The sequence below is a fragment of the Nannospalax galili genome, unplaced genomic scaffold (assembly GCF_000622305.1).
Source record: "Nannospalax galili isolate Female #2095 unplaced genomic scaffold, S.galili_v1.0 scaffold455, whole genome shotgun sequence".
Lineage (NCBI taxonomy): Eukaryota > Metazoa > Chordata > Mammalia > Rodentia > Spalacidae > Nannospalax > Nannospalax galili.
This window is the reverse complement of record NW_008335815.1, coordinates 1,126,684-1,150,995: the sequence shown is the minus strand read 5'-3', so window position 1 is coordinate 1,150,995 and position 24,312 is coordinate 1,126,684.

The following is a 24,312-nucleotide window of genomic DNA, read 5'->3' as shown; positions in this document are numbered from 1 at the left end:
TGGTGGTTTCTTTTGTGGTAAGATTTGGAGTTGACTTTTGTGCAAGGTGAAAGATAAGGATCTACAGGTGGAGATCTAGTTTTACCAGCCCCATTTATTGAAGATGCTATTTTTCCTCCATTGTGTGTTCTTGGCACCTTTGTTAAATATGAGGTGGCTGAAATTGTGTGTAATCACAGGTTTGGGCCTTCAATGATGTTCCATTGATCTATGTGCCTATTTTTATGCCAGTATCATGCTGTTTTATGACTATAGCTTTGTAGTATACTTTGAGATCTGGTATAGTAATCCCCCCAGTGTTGCTCTTTGTGCTCAGGGTTGCTTCGGCTATCTGGGGTCTTTTGTGCTTCCATATGAATTTAAGAATCATTTTTTTTCTAATTCTGTGAAGTATGTCATGGGGATTTTGATTGGGGTTGAATTGAATCTATATATTGCTTTTTGTAGGACGGTCATTTTCAGAATATTAATTCTTCCAATCCATGAGCATGAGAGGTCCTTCCAACTCCTGGTGACTTCTTCAATTTCTTTCTTTAATGATTTAAAATTTTCATTATAGAGATCTTTGATGTCTTTGGACATATTTATTCCAAGATATTTTTTGCAGCAATGTGACTGGGAGCATTTCCCTGTATTCTTTCTCCAATTGTTTGTTATTGGTATATAGAAAGGCTACTGATTTTTGTAGATTGATTTTATAACCTGCCACTTTACTGAAAGTGTTGATCAGTTCTAGGATTTTTCTGGTGGAACTTTTGGGATCTCTTAGGTATAGTATCATATCATCTTCAAAAAGTGAAGTTTGATGTCTTCTTTTCCAATCAGTACTCCTCTAATTTCCTTCTCCTGTCTTATTGCTATGGGAATAGTTTCAAGCACTATGTTGAAAAGGAGTGGAGATAGTGGACATCCTTGTCTAGATCCTGATTTTAATGGCAAAGCTTCCAGTTTTTCTCCTGTGTGGGTGGGTTCTAACTTCCATCAGTGTAACAGCTCTGATCTTAGCAGACCACCAGAGAGTGCTGAGCTCTGGCCCTCCCTCTGGCAGAGGGCCTGAGAGTACAAGGGACTGTCTGAGAGCCCCCAGATCCTGTCTCTACATGGTGGTGAGCTTCTCTTAATTGTGCCATACCCATCCCCCTACCTGGGACTTCCTGAGGCCCTTCCCAAGGTGACAGGGAAGGTCTGGTTTTCAAAGGCTAAGGTTGAGATCCTAGCAGACAGCCTGAGAGGGTGAGTACCGACGTGCTTCAGTGTAGCGGCTCTGATCTCACCAGACCACCAGAGAGTGCTGAGTCTTGATCTCTCTCTGGCTTCCCTCTGGCATAGGGGCTGAGAACACAGGGGACTGCCTGACAGTGCCTGGATTCTGACCCCACGTGGTGAAGGAAGCTTGAGTGTACCTGACTGTAACCTGAATTGGGTTTCTGTTGGTACTCCTGAATAGCCTATCTGAAGCCATCAGTTCCCTCCAAATTAAACCTGACAGAACCTAAACCCTGTACCAACCAGCTTTACATAACCAATAAAGGATTTCAGACATTCCTGTAATACAAACAGAAGCATACATCAACTTAATTCTCATATCAGAATTATAAACAACAAAAGATATTCACATGCCAAAATCACAACAAAAGAATAATAAAATGGAAAGCCAAAAGACTATGTCTCCACCAAACTGCACCAATCCTGTAGAAGAGTTCTACAAAGAGAATCCCCTAGAGATAACCTAGGACACTGAATTTAAAAGAGCAGTCATAAACATGATCAAGGAATTCAATGAATTTAAAGAACACATGAACAAACAAATCAAAGAACTAAAGGAAGATAGGGATAAACTTCTGAATGAACTCAAAAAATAGATACATTGAAGAAAATTTAGGCAGAAATGAAGAAGGAAGTACAAAACTCAATAAGCCAACTTGAAACAACAGGGGAAAGCCTCACCTCTAGAATGAATGACATGGAAAACAGAGTATCAACACTGGAGATAAAGTTGGAAGAATTGGAGCACTCAAGCAAAGATTATGGCAAATTTAGAAAAACACAGGAATGGGATATGCAAGAGATGTGGGACACCATGAAAAGGCCAAATCTACAGGCATAGGTAGAGGAAGGAGAAGAATTTCAGGTTGATGGTATTGATCATATTTTAAACAGAATTGTAGAAGAGAATTTCCCAAAATTAAGGAAAGACAACCCCATACAAATACAGAAAGCACATAGAACACCAAGTAGATTCAGAAAAGAAACTCCCTATGACATATCATAGTAAAAACACTAAATTTACAGAACAAAGAGAGAATACTGAAAGCAGCAAAAGTAAAACAACTCACATACAGAGGAGAGCCCACCAGAATTACAGCTGACTTATCAATGCAAACTATGAAAGCCAGAAGAGCCTGGACCAAGGTATTTCCAGTTCTACATGTCAATAGATGCCTGCCCAGAATATTAAATACTATACCCAGCAAAAATGTCTATTATAGTTGAGGGGGAAAGAAAAATCTTCCATGACATGAATAGCCTAAAGAATACATGTTCACAAAACCAGCTCTTCAAAGAATACTTGAAGCAATAGAGAGAGCAGAGAGAGAAACTACTATACCCCAGGGGCATTGAAAGATAATAAATAAAAGTATAATCAAGGAAACACAAAATTACACAGAGAACACAAACAGCAATCAAAAAGACGGCAACCAATACATACCTTTCAATAATAACCTTGAATATCAATGGACTGAACTCCCCAGTTAAAAGACACAGGCTAAGTGAATGGATTAAGACACAAAATCCATCTCTTTGCTGTCTTCAAGAAACCCATCTCACCTTCAAAGAGAAAGGCACTAGCTTAAGGCAAAAGGATGGAAAAGAATATTCCAAGAAAATGGCACTAAGAAACAAGCAGGGGTTGAAATTCTAATATCTGACAAAATAGACTTCAAAAAAAACTAATAAGAAGAGATAAGGAGGGTCATTCATTCTGATCAAAGGAACAGTTAGCCAAGAAGATATTACAATCCTTAACATATATGCACCAAACTCTGGTGCACCCAAATTCATAAAAAGAGCACTACAGGACTTTAAGACACAGATTAACCCCAACTCAATAATAGTAGGGGACTTCAAAACCCCACTGTCTCTATTAGACAGGTCAAGTGGACAATGAACAAACATAAAGACTTCTTTTTTTAAAATATTTTTTATTTATTATTTTTATTTTATGTGTATGCATGTATTGCCTGCGCATAGGTAAACGCACCCGTGTTGTGCAATGCCCACCGAGGACAAAAGAAGCTGTCAGATCTCCTGGGACTGGAGTTATGGACAGTTATTAGCTACCGTATGGGTGCTGGGATTCAACCCAGGTCTTCTGCAAGAATCAGTAGTGTTCTTAACCTCTGAACCAGCTCTCCAGCCCCCAGACTTCTGAATTAAATGATACCATGCATCAAATGTACCTCACAGACATCTTTCAAATAGACCACCCAAGCATCAAATACACTTTCTACACAGAACCCCATGGAACTTTCTCAAAAATTGATCATATACTGGGCCACAAAACAAACCTCAACAAATACAAAAAAAAATTGAAATAATTCCTTGCATTCTATTGGGCCACAATGCAATAAAGCTCAAAGTCAACACTGGACAAAGCCCTCATCACTACATGAACTTATGGAGATTGAAAAACACATTCCTAAACAATGAGTGGGTCAAAGGAGAAACTAAGAAAGAAATAAAGGAATTCCCGGAATTCAACAAAAAGGACAATACAACACAGCACAACCTCTGGGACACTTTAAAAGCAGTCCTAAGACGGAAGTTTATAGCTTTGAGTGCCTACATTAAAAATAATTCTCAACAAAATACTTGCAAACCACATACAGATGTACATCAACAAGATAAGTGAAACCCGAAGCCCACAGAAGAGAAGAAATAACAAAGCAGAAATCAATGAAATAGAAACAAAGAAAACAATACAAAGAATCAATGAATGTAAGAGCTGGTTCTTTGGAAAAGCTAAGCAAGATAGCAGACCCTTAGCCCAGTTAACCAAAAGAAAGAAAGAGCAAATCCAATTCAATGAAATGAGAGATAAAAAGGGAAACATCACAAAAGACACCCAAACAATCCAGACCATTATAACGGAATATTTTAAAAACCTATACTCTACTAAATTTAAAAATCTAAAAGAAATGGATGAATGCCTAAGATCATGGGAACCACCAAAGTTAAACCAAGAGTTGTTTGTTCATGTGTTCTTTAAATTCCTTGGATTCTGATATGAAAATTAAGTTGAAGTATGCTTCTGTTTGTATTATTTGTGTGCCTTGATCTTTTTCTTATTGGTTGTGTAAATCTGGTTGTCCAAATTTCAGGTTCTCTCAAGTTTTATTTTGTAAGGAACTGATAGCTTCAGATCAGCTACTCAGGAGCTCCCACAGAAGCCCAAGACAGGTTCCAGTCAGGTACACTCAGGCTTCCTTCTAAGATTTTGACCCCTACTAGCAGGAAATAGAGCAAAATTTGGGAAATTCCCTAATGGGGGAACCGATTTTGGCACTGTGAGGCAGTCTGCTGAGTTCTCAGCCCCTATGCCAAAGGGAGGCCACCAGAACAGGCACTCTGGTGGTCTGCTGAGATCTCTGCTTTATCCTACCCAACATCAGAGGTCTTCCCTGGTGCCTTAGGAGGGGCATCACATGATCCTGGTTAGGGGCTTGGGTATGGTGGGATTTGGGGAAGTTCACTACCACGTGGGGGCAGGATCCAGGCACTCTCAGGTGGTCCCCAGAGTTCTCAGCCCTATGGAGGCCAGAATAGGCACTCTGGCTGTCTCCTGAAATCTCAGTTTTATCTTACCTAACAACTGGAAATCTTTTAGAAAGCCAGAGGATGACATCTTGCCTGATTGCCTAATGCTAAAAGGGGTTGCAGGCCTAAGGGTTAGGAACTTTCAGTTCTTGCTGTCTGTTAGTGAAGCTGGGGTGATTGAAAGGTCCTCTACAAAAAGTGGTGGTGGATGTGGCTAGATAGATGGCTCAGTAGTTAAGGGCTGCCCTCAGGCATGAGGATAGACGTTTGAATTACAGCACCCACATAACAAGCTGGGCATCTCCAATACACCTGTAACCTCAGCTTTGAAGGAGTAGAGGTAAGAGGATCATGGGGACCTACTGGTGTTCTGGACTCCAACCTAATGGAGAAAGTTTGAGCCCCTACTTTGGAAAGATCTCCTGCCTCAAAATGAAGGGAAAGAGAGTGATAGCAGGGGACACCAGATGCCCTCTTCCAGCTTCTTTGAATACCTGTGCACATACAGGTGTGCATATTCTCTCACATAGACACACACATAAATAATGAGAGACAAACAGACAGAGGCAGAGAGACACAGAGAGAGACCAGGTGCCCAACACCAAGACTGGCTTGGTGGCAGGGTATCACCAAGACTGCTGAAGTCAGCGTAGCACTGCTGGCATCTGCTGTCCCCTCCCTCACCAGCTCCACTCCCCATGCACCAAAGTCCTCTCTCCTCTCTTACCTCAAGCCTGGGGCTTTGGGCTGCCCTCACCAAGAGCTAAGTACACAGTACACAAGAAGCGTGTGGTATGACCAAAATAGGATGTGGGCAAGACGCTTCTCCAGGATAAAGAGCACATCCAGAAGAGCACAAGGCCTTCCTGTGAAGAAGGACTCTAAAGCTTTCTATCAGTTCCCCTGATAGAGAACAAGGAGAATCTGAGGAAGATTGTTGATCAATTGACAGCAATGGAGATAGCTTTGTCACCACTGAGGAGCAGAAATCTTGGATTAAATGGGCACATAAAAGATACATCCATGAATGCATGAAATTCTGGAAGGATTATGGTAGAGACAAAGACAGTAAGAGTTCCTGGGATGAATACAAGCAGGCCACCATTGGCTGCTACCTAGGAACCCTGCAGACTTCTTGTCATCACAGCTTCAAAAAGATGCTGCCTGTTTCCAGGACTCTATTTCCATTTATTACAATCTTTCCACCCTCTCTTCTGCAATGGTCCCTGAGTCCTGGATGGATGTCTCCTTAATATATGAGTCCTGTCTAAGAACCCAAATGCTACAGATTATTACTCTGTATGCTTTGGTCATTTGTGACTTTTTGTGTTCCTGGCCCTCTGTTGCATGAGGGAGCTTCACTGATGAGAGTTGAGAGATTCATTAGTGTTCTCTTTACCCCTTATTCTATGTTCTGTGAGCCAAAAATTCAATAAAAATTTACCAAAAAAATAAATAAATAAAAATTAAAAAAAAACAAAAAACAATGTTGTCATGTGGTGAGAGAAGGTTCAAGGCACTTAGGAGGAGGTCTTTGCCTTGCTGCATTCTGGGGAGTTTCAGCAAATGGAGATAAGGTTGTAGAACTCCTAGAGGACTTCAACATGAACAGGGACAGGTTTGTGGACCAGAATGAGCATATTGTGGATATGTTTTCTCACAAACACAATGACCTTAAACCAAACAGCTTTGTCAGGAAGGGAACAATGCAGTGGTTTCCAGGATCCAAGGGTGGGAAGCTGGACCAGAATGAAATCCACCACTGCATTCTCTCATGTCTGTGGGGCATTTTCTTGATTGCTGAGAGATGTGGGGGGCCCAGCCCACTGTGAGCAGTGCCACCCCTGGGTAGGTGGTCCTGTGTTGTATAAGAAAGTAGGCTGAGCATGGGCCTGGGGAGCAAGCCAGTAAACATCATAATTCCATGGTCTGTGCTCCAAATTCCTGTCGTGAGTTCCTGCCTTGGCTTCCCTTGATGATAAGGACTGTCCTTTAAGCCGAATAAACACTTTCCTCCCCAAGTTGGCTTTGTTCAGTGGTTTTATATCACAGTAATAGAAAGTAATGGAGACAGCATTCCATCTTATACATAAGAAGTGGATGAAGTGCTAGGTGTGGTGGCTCACACCTTTTGTCCCAGCACTCAGGAAACAGAAGCAGGTGAATCTCTGTGAGTTCCAGGCCAGCTGTGGCTACAGAGAGACCCTGTCTCAAAGAGACAAAAAGAAGAAAGAAGAAGAAAGAAAGAAAGAAAGAAAGAAAGAAAGAAAGAAAGAAAGAAAGAAAGAAAATACAATGAATTTTTAAAAGAGGTAGTGGAGCTTCCTGGAGTTAGCAGCTTGCCTGGGTGAGTTTGGCTGCTGTGCCCACTACATCTTGATTCCCCAGACTCATTCACCCACCCAGATCCCACACCCCATCTCTCCTCCTTGCAGGGGGACTAGCACATTTCCTGTCTTGGCACCCCAGACCTCTGGACTGACCTCTCAGTGCAAACTCTCCATTGCTTCCTGATCCTTTGCATCCGGACCAAACCAATTCCTCCCTCTAGACCCCACCTCCCTTTGCACCTCTGGGCAGCCCAGCCCCACAACTTCCTGGAGCTAGCAGCTTGCCTGGGTAAGTTTGGCTGCTGGATCCACAGCACCTTGACTCTCCCAGCCTCATTCACCCTCCCAACTCCCCCACCTCATCTCTCCTCCTAGCAGGAGGGCAGGCACATTTCCTGTCTTGGCACTGCAGACCTCTGGACTGACCTCTTGGCCTGAACTCTCCACTGCTTCCTGATCCTTTCCATCCAGATCAACTCAGTTCCTCCCTGTGGTCCCCATCATCCTTTCCACCTCTGGGTGGCCCAATCCCACAGCTTCCTGGAGCCAGCAGCTTGCTTGGGTAAGTTTGGCTAAACCCACTGTGCCTTGACTCCCACAGCCTCATTCACCCTCCCAACTCCCCCATCTCTCTTCCTAGCAGGGACAGTGGCCCACCTCTTGTTGTGACACCCCAGACCCATGCACTGAGCTCCTAGCTCAGAATCCCCACTGCTTCCTGATACTTAACATCCAGACCCACCCAATTCCCCCCTTTAGTCCCCCGGAGGCCTTGGGCCTCTTCTTGTTCCCATCTCCCTTTGCATTCCTGGGGGCCAGCATCTTTCATGGGCTCTGCTCACAGGCAAGCCCAGTCCTCAAATTCCTGAGGCCAGCATCTTTCCTGGAGGGATTCAGACCTTAGGAGAAACCCTGAGAGCATATGATCCCCATCTGACTTGGGCCTCTGTGGGAACTCCTGACCAGCAAGATGAAATCAATTTGGTCACTCCAATACAAAATCAAAACACAGAACCTGAAGCCTAGACCAACCACTTTTTCATGCCCAACAAGTACAACACAAAAGCACATAAAGTTTACAAAAAGAAGCAGGCCTAAATTCAGCAAAGGAAAGCTTGAGTCACACAAGAACCAGAATCAACAAAAGAAATCCACATGTCAAAGTCACAGAGAAAAAAAAAAATAACATGAAAAATCAAAATAATATATCCCCACTAAATACCATCAGTCCTCTAGAGGAATACAATGAGAACCCCCTAGAGAAAACACAGGGCATGGATCTCAAAAGAACAATTATAAACATGATTAAAGAATTCAGTGAATTTAAGGAACACACAAACAAACAAATCAAAGAACTGAAAGAAGATAGGGATAAACTTCTGAATGAATTCCAAAGAGTTAAAAATATTGAAGAATGCTTAGGCTGAAATGAAGGAAGTGAAACACTCAGTAAGGCAATTAGAAATGACAGGAGAAAGCTTCACCAATAGGATGAATGAAATAGAAAACAGAATATCAAGACTGGAAGAAAAAGTGGACCAACTAGACCACTCAAGCAAAGATTATGAAAAATTTAAGAAAACACAACAATGGAATATGCAGGAATTTTGTAACACCATAAAAAGACTAAACTTATGAATCACAGGCATATAGGAAGGAGAAGAATCTCAGGATAGTGGTGGAACAGATCTTCAACAGGATTATAGAAGAAAATTCCCCAACATTAAAGAAAAACGTGCCCATACAAATACAAGAAGCATATAGAACTCCATATAGACAGGACGTGAAAAAAAACTCTCCATGGCACATCATAATAAAAATACTAAAGGTACAGAACAAAGAGAGTATACTGAGAGTTGCAAAAAAAAAAAAGTCACATATAAAGGAAATCCCATCAGAATTACAGCTGACTTTTAGTGCAAACTATGAAAGCCAGAAGAACCTAGAACAAAGTATTCCCAGTTCTAAACATACACAGATGGCAACCCAGATTACCATACCCAGCCAAAATGTCTATTGTAGTCGAAGGTGAAAGAAAAATTTTCCATGACATAAATAGTCTGAAAGAATTCATGTCCACAAAACCAGCCCTTCAGAGAGTTCTTGAAGCAATACAAAGAGCTGAAGAAAGGAATGACTATACCCAAGGGGTTACAGAAAGAAACTTAATAAAGGTATAATTATGGAAATGCACAGCTAAACCAAGAATGTGAACAGATATAAAAATGACAGGAATCAATACACATCTTTCATTAATAACTTTAAATATCAATGGACTGAACTCCCCAAGCAAAAGATATAGACTAGTTGAATGGATTAAGAAATAAAACCCATGTTTTTGTTGTCTCCAAGAAACTCATCTTAATTTCAAGGACAAGCACTACCTTGAGATGAGAGGATAGAATAAAAAAACCCAAGTGAATGATACTAAGAAAAAAGCAGGCACTGTAGTTCTAATATCTGACAAAATAGACTTTAAACCTAATCAGAAGAGATAAAGAGGGTCACTTCATTCTGATCAAAGGAACAATGAACCAAGAAGATATTGCAATCATGAACATATATTCACCAAACTCCGGTGTCCCCAACTTCATAAAATTAGTACTAAAGGACTTTAAGACCCAGATTACTCCCAACTCATTAATAGTGACTGATTTCAATACCCCATTGTCTCCATTAGATAAGTCAACAGGACAGAAAATTAACAAAGAGACATCTAAATTAAACGATGGGATAGATCAAATGGGCCTAATAGACATCTAACAAATACTCCACCCAAGCATCAAAGAATATACTTTCTATTCAGCACCCCATGGAACTTTCTCCAAAATCAACCATATACTGGGACACAAAAGAAACCTCAAAACATAGAAAAAGATTGAAATAATTCCATGCATCCTGTCAGACCACAATGCAATAAAGCTTAAAATCAACACTGGAAGAAACCCTAGTAACTACATGAACACATGGAGATTAAACAACACACTCCTGAATGATGAACGGGTCAAAGGAGAAATTAAGAAAGAAATAAAAGTATTTCTTTAAATCAAAAGAACTATACAACACAAAAAAAAAATCCTCTGGGACATGTTGAAAGCAGCCCTTAGAGGAAATTTATAGCTCTAAATGCCTACATTAAAAAATCAGAAAGAGCACAAATGACTTAACACTGCAACTCAAGACACTTGAAAAGGAACAGCAAATGAAGCCCAAACCCAGTAGACAAGAAGAAATTATAAAAATCAGAGCAGACATTAGTGAAATAGAAACAAAGAAACCAGTACAAAGAATCAACAAATCCAAGAGCTGGTTCTTTGAAAAGATAAACAAGATTGAGAGACCACTAGCCCAGTTAACCAAAAGAAAAAAAGAGCACCTCCAAATCAATAAAATCAGAGACCAAAGGGGAAACATCGCAACAGACACCAAAAAGTATGGGGAGACTGCGCTGGGCTCCTGGGCGTGGGGTGCGCTCACTCCCTGTGGATCCGCAGACTGCTCTGGGAAGCGGCGGCTCCGGGAGCAGCAGCGGGCACGCAGTCTTTTCCCGCCGGCTGCTTCAGGTCCCTCGTCTCTGGTGCTGGCGATAACTGGTGGCTGCCGCAACTTCTCTGGTGCTGAGAGCTTACTCTGCTACTGGAGCATTGTCCAGCCGGAATCCCGTCTCTATTCCACCCGTGTACTCTTCCTCAGGATGCAAGGCTCCTGGCCACTGAACCACGCAGGGAAGGGGTACGGAGACGGCGAAAGCTAGTGTGTCCGTGGGTTGGTAATGGAGAGTGCTGCCCTCCGGGGGGATCAGGTCACCGGTACACAAGACTCAAGGCTCAGCTCAGTCTGTGCTTACAGCTTTATTCTCTCTGGGACCCAATCTCTGGGACCCAGTCTCTGACCCAATCTCCCACTATTAAAAGAAGGCTAGGATATTTTATACCATGGGGGTAATGGTAAAAGCTTTGGCTGTTAGATGCTTTGTGAGGCATTCTATTTACATGTGGAAGTGGATTTCTGCCACACTGCTAGACTGCTGGCCGCCTGGAAAAATCACACAGGAAGGCATGGTCTGCTTAGAGCCAGAGGCCATGTTTATGTCAGGGCATTTGTGGCGGCCACTTCAAAGGGAGAGTCAGGAAAGATGTCAGAAAAGCACCTCACTATGAAAGGAGCCTGCAGCACATTAATCCCGAGCTGCATGAGCTGTCCGGTGTGAAGGGACTTCCACTTTGCATAACAGAGGTCTCCAACAAAAAAGATCCAGAATATTACAAGGGAATACTTTGAAAACCTGTAAGCTACTAAATTGTGGCGGCCACTTCAAAGGGAGAGTCAGGAAAGATGTCAGAAAAGCACCTCACTATGAAAGGAGCCTGCAGCACATTAATCCCGAGCTGCATGAGCTGTCCGGTGTGAAGGGACTTCCACTTTGCATAACAGAGGTCTCCAACAAAAAAGATCCAGAATATTACAAGGGAATACTTTGAAAACCTGTAAGCTACTAAATTTGAAAACCTAAAAGAAATGGACAGGAATCTAAAATCATGGGAACCACCGAAACTAAACCAAGAAGAGATCAACAGCTTAAACAGACCCTTAACTCATAAGGAAATTGAAACAGTAATACAAGACCTCCTGGCTAAAAAGAAAGCCCAGGACAAGATGGATTTACAGCAGAATTCTACCAGACATTTAAAGAAGATCTACATCTGATACCACTTAATTTATTCAAAAATATGGAAATGGGGGGAGAACTTCCAAATTTCTTCTATGAAGCCAGCATCACTCTAATACCAAAGCCAGGAAAAGATACAACCAAAAATGAAAACTGTAGACCTATATCCTTAATGAACATAGATGTAAAAATTCTCAACAAAATATTTGTAAACCACAGATAGACACACATCAAAAAGGTCATCCACTATGATCAAGTTGGCTTTATCCCAGAGATGCAGGGATGGTTCAATACATGTAACTCAATAAACATCATAAATCATATAAATGGACTTAAAGACAATAACCACATGGTCATCTCAATAGATTCAGAGAAGGCCTTTGACAAAATTCAGTATGCATTTATGTTCAAAGTCCTAGAGATAATTGAACTGAAGGAAACATCTCAACACAATTACAGATATATACAATAAACCCAAGGCCAAAATCATTCTAAATGGAGAAAACTTGGAAGCATTCCCATTAAAATCAGGAACCAGACAAGGATGTCCAGTAGCTCCACTCTTTTTCAACATAGTGCTTGAAATTCTTGCTAGAGCAATAAGACAGGAGAAGGAAATGAAATGAGTACTAATTGGAAAAGAAGATGTCAAAATATCACTTTTTGCAGATGATATGATACTATGTCTAAGAGATCCCAAAAGTTCCAACATAAAACTCCTAGAACTGATCAACACTTTCAGTAGAGTGGCAGGTTATAAAATCAATCTACAAAAATCAGTAACCCATCTATATACTAATAATAAGCAATTGGAGAAAGAATACAGGGAAATGTTCCCATTCGCAATTGCTGCAAAAAATAAAATATCTTGGAATTAATGTCATTAAAGACATCAAAGAGCTCTACAATGAAAATTTTAAATCATTAATGAAATATATCAAGGAAGACACCAGCAGATGGAAAGACCTCCCATGTTCATGGATTAGGAGAATTAATGTGAAAATGACCATCCCACAAAAAGCAATATATAGATTCAATGCAATCCCAATCAAAATACCTGTGACATACTTCACAGAATTAGAAAAATATATCCTTAAATTTATATGGAGGCATAAAAGACCCTGGAGAGCCAAAGCAACCCTGAGCACAAAGAACAACACTGGGAGGATTATTATACCAGATCTCAAAGTATACTACAGATCTATAGTCATAAAAACAGCATGATACTGGCACAAAAACAGACACATAGATCAGTGGACCACCATTGAAGAGCCAAACATGAGTACATGCAATTTCAGCCACCTGTCCCAGGGGCCTGGTTTCTCCAAGTGGCAGGGCCTGCTGCAGAGAATTGACTGCAGAGAATTAGCCACAGAGGCAGGGGCTTCTGGGCACCACCTTGTGACAGGAGCCATGACCCAAGTGCCACGACCAGACGCAAGAACGAATGTCCCAGCATTTACCAACCTGGGGCAAGACTATGGGCCCATGAGGCACGGGCAAAAACTAGCAGTGATATGGATGAGATGCAGAAGCAATCTGGAGTGGTGGGCTCATGATCTGGAATGGTGGGCTCTGAGCTGTGGTGCAGAGGTGCTTGTTTCTTTGTGAGTTACTGCTCCCCCATGGTATAAACTATAATAAATTCATGTAAAAATATGTGATATTGTTTGTGTGATAGCACAAGAGACCTGCTCAGGCAACAAAATTGGCATAGCCAGCAGCATGAAGGTGCTAAAAATGACAAACCGCGGACATTTGGAAAAAGCTAGAGAGCTGATGGCAGCACTGATATGGTTGTCACAATGGATTGTAAAATATGTAAATAAATAGGAACTGGCCATGCAGAAGGGTGGGCCACAGATGTGTTGTTAATGTGAGGGTATGTTTCAGGTATGTGAAGATTTGTTAAAGGTTGTCCAGAGGCTAGAAAATCTAGCCCTCCCAGAGAGGGAATGTGGCCACTTTGCATAATAAAAGATGTGCTCCAGGCAGGGGAAGCTGAAAAGGCTAGAGAGGTCCTGGCAGATCCAGTTGCAGAGCTTAAGAGAGGAAAAAAACGGGACACTTTAACTTGTGTAAGATCCAAGGACTCAAAGGAAAAGACAGATAACAGTAAAGAAGAAGATGACCTAAAAATAAAAGTAGCTAAAGCTGGCCCTCAGACTCAACCATTGATACAAAAGGGAAAAAAGCTAACAGTGCTGTAGCTAGGAAATACTCCATGCTGCAACTGTTAAAACTAGGAAAAACTTAGAAACAAGCCATCAGACACCCCCCTAGCCACATGGCTGTGAGAGTATGGGACATGGGAGCAAATGATGTCAGTCTAAGTCCTTCAGGAGCTTCACAGCTGAGTTATACAACCACCCATCTGTCCTTGCAATATAGGCTGTTCAACCTAGGCCAATGCAGGGGAGAGCAGTCCTTAATGGGGTATCTGGTTGAAGGCATTAAACATGGTCATCACCAAGGGAGTCTAACATTATTAGCAGGGGCTGGAGGGCTATAAAGGAGGGGCAGGCATTACTGAGAGAATTAGGTATGAGAAAAGCAATATATGATAGCCAGTTCACTGGGCCAGATAAGACTGTATTCACAAGAGATATGAAGGAAATCTTAATTCCACTGGGACCTAAAGAATGGTATGGGATTTTCCTGGTTTTACTAAGCCCTTTAATGGGACAGGATCTTGGTAAAGTGAGAGAGGCTTTGGCATATCTAAATGATTCTGACCAGCACGTAAAACATGTCTGTAAAATAACAGAACACCCTATAAAAGATATAAAAAAGACCAGACAGAAGAAATGGTTTTACTTGGGTTACTCAAAGACAAATGTGGCGAGACTTATATTGAGCCCTAAATTCCCAGAGAAAAAATTAATAGAAAACCAAATTCGGTACTAAGGCATTTCTGGAAGGCTTTAAAACCAGAAAAACAGTTTGCAAAAGACATGCAAAGGATATAAACTGTCCTGGGGTGGTTAAGAATCCCCAAGGATTGGGGGCTGGAGATATGGCTCAAAGGTTAAGAACACTGGTTGTTCTTGCAGAAGACCTGGATTCGAATCCTAGCATCCACATGGCAGCTAACAACTGTCCATAACTCCAGTTCCAGGGGATCTTACAGCCTCTTCTGTCCTCCACAGGCATTGCATGACACAGATGCACTTAAGTACACACAGGCAATACACACATACACGTAAAATAAAAATAATAAATAAAATATGGAAAAAAGAAAGAAGCCCCAAGGATTAAATAAGATGGATATCTCTTCAAATAAAGGCTATACTAGGTGTGGGAGCAGCTTTTCCCACCAAGTTCTCTACCAGCCACCAGGTGTGGTCAATGGGGAGATGACAGATATCGCTAGAGTCAGGAGGCAGACATAGGGCCTGCCTGACTCAGGGAACCAACAAATGCAGCTGAGAGAGGAGAAACACTCTGCCTCCTTAGCCCCGTGCAGGGTCAGGCAATTAGTGCCAACACCTGTAAGTATATCAAGAATAAAAGAATAAAAGTGAATCTATGTAAAGTCCCCCAAGTGCAAAATGACTCCAAAGGGATAACTAAAAGTGATAAAGAGCTAACCAAATTAATGCCTCCTACCCATGCTGGGTACCTGTGGAGGTTTGAATGGAAATGTCCTCGATAGGCTCCAAGTGTTTGAACATTTTGCCCCCAGATGATGGCTGTTTTGGAAGGTTTTAGAAGGTGTGTCTATACTGGAGGAAGCATGTCATTGGGGGTGAGCTAAGAGAGTTTTTAAGTCTTGCCAGATCTCTAGTCGCCCTCTTGCTTCCTGTGCCTGTGTGATGATGTGAGAGCTTCACTTCTGCTCCTGCTCCAGCCACCTCCAGCCACCATACCTTCCTGCCATGAAGGGCTGTAATTCCCCTGGAACCATAAGCTCAAATAAATGCTTCCTTCTATAAATTGCTTGGGTCAGGTTTCTATCACAGCAACAGAAAAGTGACTAATACAGTACCTAACAAGGATCTATATAGAAAATAATTAATACGAATTGACAAAACCTTTCTATGCTGTGTGAGACCTTGTCTATGATTGATTTAATATATAATGTTAACATCCCTTTGAGTGTTTTACAGATGTGAAACCCATTTGAATGATACCTGAAGAAGCAAAGGCCAGCTATAGCTGTAAGATTCTTGGGAGATTTATGGTTGGGTAAGATGAAGACAGAGACTTCCAAACTATACAACTGTTAAGAAAATCTACAGTACCAGGGGTGGGTTGCCCCCATATCAGCTGTTGGTCACAGAGAGATCCTAGAGGTCCTCAAATTCACCAAGATTTGTTGGGAGCTATTATTATGGGCACAGCCATTGCTGCATTAGGCTGTGGCAGCTTGCTGCATTAGGCTGTGACAGCTTTCCTTGACTTAAGCATCGGAGAAAGAATGCTTCCACCGTGGGAGTTTCCCTGCTCTCTGCTTCTGTGGTCTGAGTTGACAGGATATGCTTCCCTGATTAATTGGCAGTCTTGGAAACATAACTAAAGAGTTCTGTTTCAGTTTATGGGCACCAGAGTTTCTCAGCACTGCGAGCTTGGTTTTTATATAGAAATAATAGATTTTAGTAGTTGCTAAGAGTAATCACAAACAGTACACCTTATACCTAAGATATTATAAATATTATCTACCTGAATCTTGGATACTGTAAACATTGTGTGAGTTTCGGTTGGTGAAGTAATGTATTCTTGGTGGTAACATAATGTATCCTTGGTTATTCCTTGGTTACTTTCTGTTTGGTGATGTATCCTTAGTTATTCCTTGGTTACTCCAGATTTGATTTCTATATAAGTTTGCTTTAGTTCACAATAAACATGCACTGGCACATAGACCTCTGCATCCCCTGCATCTTGATTTCTATCCGTCGGGGTCCCCAAGCCCTTCAGGCTTGGTTTGTGGTCACCGCACCGTGACAAAGGCTATTTCCACTAATGTCGGTTGTACACTAGAAAGGTCGATAAGTCCATGTTGCTGAAGACACTGCATGCTGTGAGCATGGGAGAAGAAGAGGAGATGGAGCTGGGACTAAGCCAAAAAACTCCATGCCACTGGATGAATGACATTCATATTGCCAGAAGGCGTTATGCAGATGGTTGGGGAAGAAAGGATCCCCTATGATTCTACTCAACAATGGACCCTCATGTGCTGCATACACTATACATGCCAAGCAATGCCTGCAAGTGCGATAATGGCTCAAACAACACACATACAACTGAAAAATTTCTAATTGGATAAGGCCTGTTCCTAGAGGTGGAACACATAACTGGTGCTGTAGACCAATCCAACGCCTTGTGTAAAGGAAGGCTACAGGTCCTAGCAGGGATGTGTGTACTCTTTAATGAATTTAGTTCTCCTACTGTGATATCTTCTAGGCATTGTATTTACATTCAGGTTTGTTTAGATGTGTCTACTTCTTTCTATTTGTCTTTAAAATAAAAGAAACACCACTGAGATAGATCAATGGTTATGACTTAAAGAAAAATAATGGGGAGGCCCAAGAAATCATTATCTCGTCATGATACAAGAGATATCACCCTACATCTGTCACCCCCTCCAAGGCTCAGGGACCTTAGTGGAAAATTAGCAGAAAGATTGTAAGAGTAGAAGAAAGGGGTGGAGTGTGTCTTAGGGGCCTGGTTCCTCCAATGGACGGGGCCTGCTGCAGAGAATTGACTGCAGAGAGTTAGCCACAGAGAGAGGGGCTTCTGGGCACCATCTTGTGATGGGAGCCGTGACCCGAGTGCCACGAACAGACGCGAGAACGGAATGGCTCAGCATTTATTGACCTGGGGGGAGACTATGGGCCCACGAGGCATTGGCAAAAGCTACCAGTGACTATGGGAGGGCCACGGGAGCAATCTGGAGTGGCAGGCTCATGACCTGGAATGGCAGGCTCTGAGTCGGCACAGACCTGGGCACTGGGTGTTTGTTTCTTTGTGATTCACCTCCCCTCATGGTATAAACTATAATAAATTCACATAAAAATATGTCATATGGTTTGTCTGATAGTGCAAGAGACCCCGAGAGAACTTGGGCAACAATATGATAGTTGCTTTTCTGAGACTGGCTTGATTTATTTAATGTGATTATCTCTAGCTGCATCTATTTTTCTGAAAATGATACTACTTTATTCTTCTTTATGGCTGAAAACTGTGTATATAAGCCACATTTTCCTTATCCATTCTCTATTGTTGGACTTATGTTTGTTTCATAACTTAGCTATTGTGAACAGTGTTGCAATAAACATCCATGTGGAAACACCTCTGTTTTAATGTTGACTTTCTGTCCTCCATGTACATACCCAGGATGCACCTGGGTCATAGGGTAAGTCTATTTCTAGTGTTCTGAGAAACTATCATAGTAAGTTCCACGGAGATTAAACTAGTTTTTGTTCACACCAGCAGAGTATAGATTTCCCTTTTGTCCACAACCATGCCAGCATCTGTTGTGGGTTTCTTGCTGGCTGCCGTTCTGAATGGGATGAGATGGAATCAGTGTAATTTTGATTTGCATTTATCTGACAGATATGAGTTTGAAAATTTTGATACATCCATATGCCATTTGTATTTCCTCTTTTCGAAACAATTAGTTCATTCATTGATTTAGTTATTTGTTTTCTTGTTTCTTTCAAGATAGTTCTTTGAATATTCTAGACATTTCTACTTTGTCAGATGTATAACTAGAAAAATTTTATCCATTCTAATGGCTACCTTTTCAGTCAATTAACTATCCTTGTACTATACAGAACAAAGGCTTATAATTTCACCAGGTCCTATTTATCAGTTTTGGGCCTTATTTCCTGCATGACTAGTCTTAATCAGAAAGTATTAACTTTATCTATATCTTGAAGTGCTTTACCAATTGTTTTGTCTAACAGTCTCAGAAGTTTGGGTCTGATTTTAAGGTCTTTTATCCATTTGATGATTGTGCAGAATGAGAGATAAGGATCTAGTTTCATTCTTCTGCAGGCAGATATGCAATTTTCCCAGGAACAGTTTTCAAAAAGAGAATATCTTTTCTCCAGTGTGCATTTTTGCCTTATTTATAAAAATAAAGCTGCTGTAGATGTGTAGGTTTACATATGAATCTTCTGTCCAGCTTCATTAATTTACTGTCTGTTTTTTTTAAGCCAGTTCCATGATGTTTTATCACTGTTGACCTCTACTACAATTTGTTTTTGATAGGGTTCATGTGTTCTGAAAGAGATGTATCTCCTTCCTGGAGTAGGGAGGTAGGGTGGGGGAATGGTCATTCCGTTCAGGCATTTGTCAGACTTATTTTCCTTCATTCCAGACCCTGAAGACATAAAAAGAAAGGGACTAGGGTGTATCCTTTCTCTCTTAATTGAGGAATCCTGTGGTGGCATGTAGCAGGAGCATAGTCTCAGGTAGTGGCTTGGGCAGTCATATGAGCTGTTCAGTCAGGAAATTCTGTAAGAATATTTGGAGAAAGCAACATTTGATTAAGCATAATACAATGGTCTCATTGCTAGGGAGTAAATATGGGTTTAGTGGAGGGAGGAGGAGAGGAGGAGATGAGCTTGCCAATCCAGTCCTCATTCCATGTGTCCAGGTCAATCGAGGATCTTACCAAGTCCTCAGTATATCATCCAGGAACAGGATGTTACATCAGGAAAAAGAGAGATGGGGAAAAAACAGAACCCCTGGTTGGCATCCTGTCTCTAGCTATAGCAGGTATCTTTGGATTAGATACTTCTGACATCCGTAGCCTCAGGTAGGGACAAGTTTACTGGCAGATCCAAGGGAATTTCCAGCCCTCAGCTGGGAAAGAAACTGGTCATTTTTCTTTGGGGGTCTTTATTCTAAAATTTCTTATCCAATTTCTATTCTTATTTTTATCATGCCCCCCTCTGAAGAGGTTATCCTAATTGCCAATAAGGAATTGGGGTTCAGTCTGCTTTGGCTTCTTCCATACTGAGTAGGAGTACAGAGTGTGGCAATTGGGGTACTATTTCAGTGGGTCTATCTAAAAGACCCCAAAGTGTATAACTGTTAGCTATAGAGAGAGAAAAACTGACCTTGACTGGTGTCTGGGAGGAGATGTGAAAGACAAAAGTGCAAGAATAGTTAGCATTCCAGAGGCAGGGGACCAGAAGAAGTCACAACTGAATGAATTTTAAATGTTTAAATCAAAGTTCATTAGAATTTCTTGATGAGGGCTTCCAAAAGCATTCAACTACTGGGTCCCTCCTCATTTTTCTTTTGGCCACCAAACCTGGACTCATGATCTGCTTTCAGGCACTTTGATGGCTGTTGGAATAGCTAGAATCATAGTGCGAGTTACCTCCTAACTGGCTTCCAGAAGAAGAAAGAAAAGAAATCATCATTAGAAATCATCATTTAGCCATCATTTAGTTTTTAGATAAGAACAATAGTGGTCTGGTCTCCCTTAGCTGCAGGTAGACACTGCAATGTTGAAGTATTTGTAATGCTCAAGTGGTGCTGGGTTATAACATATCAGAGGTGAACTTCAGAGGTAACTCTCCAGTCCGGAAGCTTGGGGTCGCTGGTTCAGCCTGTTATTACTCCCAGTGTAGAATCCTAATTGTGAGCAGCCAAGGTTGCTGGGCATGCCCACCATGCAAGTGTCTGACTAACCAGTAACAGTTGTGGCCTTTGAACTTCTATAATGGGTGTAGGATAAATGAATAGTTATTAAATAAGGAGTGGGAAGGACGTAGGGTAAATGAAGATAAGGAGTAGTATTAAATCAACTTTGAAGGAAGCCAAGGTAGGAAAATAGCTGGGAAGGGCAATTTGGGCTATTGTAAGGATCCATAGACTTTAGATACTGTTAAAGCTGTAGAAGGTTATAGTTAGGAAATATACGGAGGAGCAGATACGGAAGACAGAGAAAGAGATAGGAATGAGAAGAATGCATATGAGTTATGGTAGAAAGAACAGTAGAGAATTCCCAATAATAGACTGGAGGAGGAGACATAAAAAACAACCGTAAGACATAACTGAGCAATATACAAACTAGTGCAAGACTATTATGAGATATATATGCAAAAGTAAAGATTAAAAATAAAAAATAGTAAAATACCAAAATGGTAACAAACTGAACGAGGCAAAGTATAATAAAAGCACATTCAAATATTGCGTCAGTTGGTATTTTTCCTTAATGAGATGGCTTTGAATTTTGCCCTCCTGTGGTATTTCATGCAGCAAACCACTTCATGGAGAAGGTACAATTTGCAACCCCAGTTTAAGCATAAATAACTAGATTGGGTGTTTGTATTGCCCCACCTTGATTTAGAGGAGTTATCTTTTGGAGTGAGTTTCTGGTACAACTGCACTGAGTTGAGCAGTATAATTCTCATTCCGTCCTGGATCCTCTTTCTGCTTCCCCTGGTGCTACGATGGGGACAGTCCAGGGGGATCCCTTGGCCTCAACAAGGACTTGACAGGGATACTTCCTCAGTCTCAGCTTATCTCATTTCAGCCCTGTTTCCACAACCTGGGACTGTTCACTAGGTCCTCTGTCCACAGAGGTATGGAGTGACCCTTGGTCCTGCCAAGCTCATGGATCTGCTGCAGCAACTCCATGACTCTTCTGCAACTCCCCAAGGTTAAGGTTTCAATGTGTACTCCGGAATGGGGAGAAATTTTTATGTTTGTTTCATTGGCAGTAAGATATTAGCTACAGAGTGAGACCCTGACTCAAAAGAATGGGGCCTGAAAAGATGGGTCAGTAGTTAAGAGCACTGGCTGGTCTTGAAAAGGACCCAGATTCAGTTCCCAGAACCCATATGGCTGCAAAAAAAATCTATAACTCTGGTTCCAGAGGATCCAATGTCCTCTTCTGACTTCTGCAGGCATTGCATGACACAGTTGCACTTACAAGCATGCAGGTAATACATTCATACATATAACAAATAAATAAAATATTTAAAATAGATATGTCAATGTTTCCCCCTCTCTCACATTAATCCTACTGTCTGGCTCAATAGAGAGTTCACACTGATCCTAGATTGTCCTGTCATGGCTCCTCACTGCTGTTCTGCCCATGGCTTTCAGGCTGTGTCCGCTCTTCACCTATCACTTCACCACCTCCCAGACAAGCCCTTCACATGTGCAGGTTACTTGAACTCATGCCCTTCCATTAACCATCTTTATGAACAGGTAACAGGGTGTGACTTAAAGTTAAATAAGTAAATACTTTATTTCAAGGTTTGACCTTATAACGAACTTCAACTTCCGGGGGACACATCTTACAAAACCAGTCAGGTTCATGCCAAAGCTAACGTTGCACCATCTTATTTACTTTTCACCTCCCAGATAACAGTTTTCATTAAAAAGTTAATGTTTATCCTTGAATGACCTTTACTCCTAAGTTGGACAGTGATCCATGGTTTCCCATCACATCCTGCAAGGAGCCAGGCTTGTGTGGCTGCCTCTAGATGCTGCCACAATTCCTGATTACTGGAAGAGCTTAAAATTAGGTTCACTGTTGTGTGCCTTACATGTGCTTGGAACTGGGGGAGAAAATTAATTAGCTGGTGGGGTACTGCTGATGTGAGGTATTTGGGGAATTTACTATGGTTTGTGAGAGCTTGGCAAAGAGTCATATGGAGAAGGGTGGTAGGGGGTGTATTAGGGTTCTCTAAAGAAACAGAAACAATAGAATGAACATATATATATATATTTGTGTATATGTTATATAAAGAGATTTATATATGTATAAATATATATGTGTGTGTGTTATATAGAGATATTTATATATGTATAAATATATATATAATGAATTAACTGGTGGAGTACTACTGGTGTAAGGTATTTGGGGGAGCTGACTGCTCTTGCAGAGGACGCTTATTTGATTCTCCACATTCACATAGCTGCTAACCACTGTCCATAACTGCAGTTTCAGGGTATCTGACACCTTCTCCTTACCTCCGTGGGAATTGCACGATGTGGGTACACTTACATTCATGCAGATAAATAAAGTATATTTTAAAAGATCTGTCTGTGTGTTATCTATCCATCCAATTATCTGTGTGTGTGCCTATACTCCTCATATTAATTACTTTATTTTGCTAAAACAGTGACCAAGGGAAATTGTAGAAGGAAAAGTTTATTTGATCTTACAGTTCCAGAGGGATCATAGTCCGTCATGATGGGGACACATGGTGGAAAGAGGTGGTCAGAGCAGAAAGCAGAGCTCTCACATCTTCAAGCAGGCACAGAAAACAGAGTGATTGGAAATCTGGCAAAGCTTAAGAACTCTCAAATCTTGCCTCAGTGACATGCTTCCTCCAGCAAGTCCTCATCACCTAAAACCTCCCAAAACAGCACCACCAACTAGGGACAAAATGTCCAAATACTTGGAACCTGTGGGGAACATTCTCATTCAAAGCACCATACTCCTATATAAGATTTGCATGGTCATAACCAGCATCCTACCCTCCCTTTCCCAGATATGTGTGTCCACACATTACATACATACATATATACATATATACATACATACATATATATATTTCTATGCCCACATTACCTCAAATTTATTTTTTCTCTACTTTGTATCTACTTGGTCCAACTTAGGAGACCAAGTTTCAATTAACTTCAAGTGCTAGACTAGGAACAACCTTCTGTCAGAGTTCCTGAGGGTCTGATGGGGGTGACTTGTACTCCATCTCACCTGGAAATTTTGGGGATGACAGTGAATGTCACTGTATGGCCTAGCCCACACAGCCCACTAGTTCTGCACCTAGGTGCTGACCCTACTGTATGGGAGTAGTCTGAATTGGAGGCACTTGCCAGACTAGCATTGCAGCCTGTACTCTGACAGGCAAATGGCCTCCCCTAATGTCCCTACAAGGTGAAAAAGTTTGAATATTTATGAATTTAAGGTGAGAGAAAAAGAAGAAATAAATTGATTACAAGTTGAGGGAAATCTAGTATTACAGTTACAGCTCCATAAAGGGTCAGAACAAGATATTTTCAATTCATACCATATTCCAAGGGGGGGGGGCTTTAGGTTTGCCGAGAACATAGCAGTTTAGGAACCTAACAGATGCAAGCAAGGGAGGTCTGCAAGCTTAGAACTTTGGCCCAGCATACGACTTTATACAATGATAAAAGCACTTATTATGGAAGACTGCATGGTATTCTTATTGTGTGGCAGTGTCTTCTGAGCTGGACATCTGCTTATTATTAGGGATCCATGTTCAATACCAGAATGAGGCTTGCTATGCTCTTATATATTTGTTTTCTTTATTCTTTTTATTTTATGTGTATGAGTGTATTTCCTGCATGTATGTAAGTATACCCATGTCATGCCCTTGCAGGTCAGAAGGGGGTGTTGGATCCTCTGGAACTGGAGTTATGGATGACTGCTAGCCTCCACGCTGGGAATTGAACCCAGGTCCTCTACAAGAACAGCCAGTGCTCTTAACTGCTGAGCCATCTCTGACCCTGCTACCTATATTTTTGCTATTTATT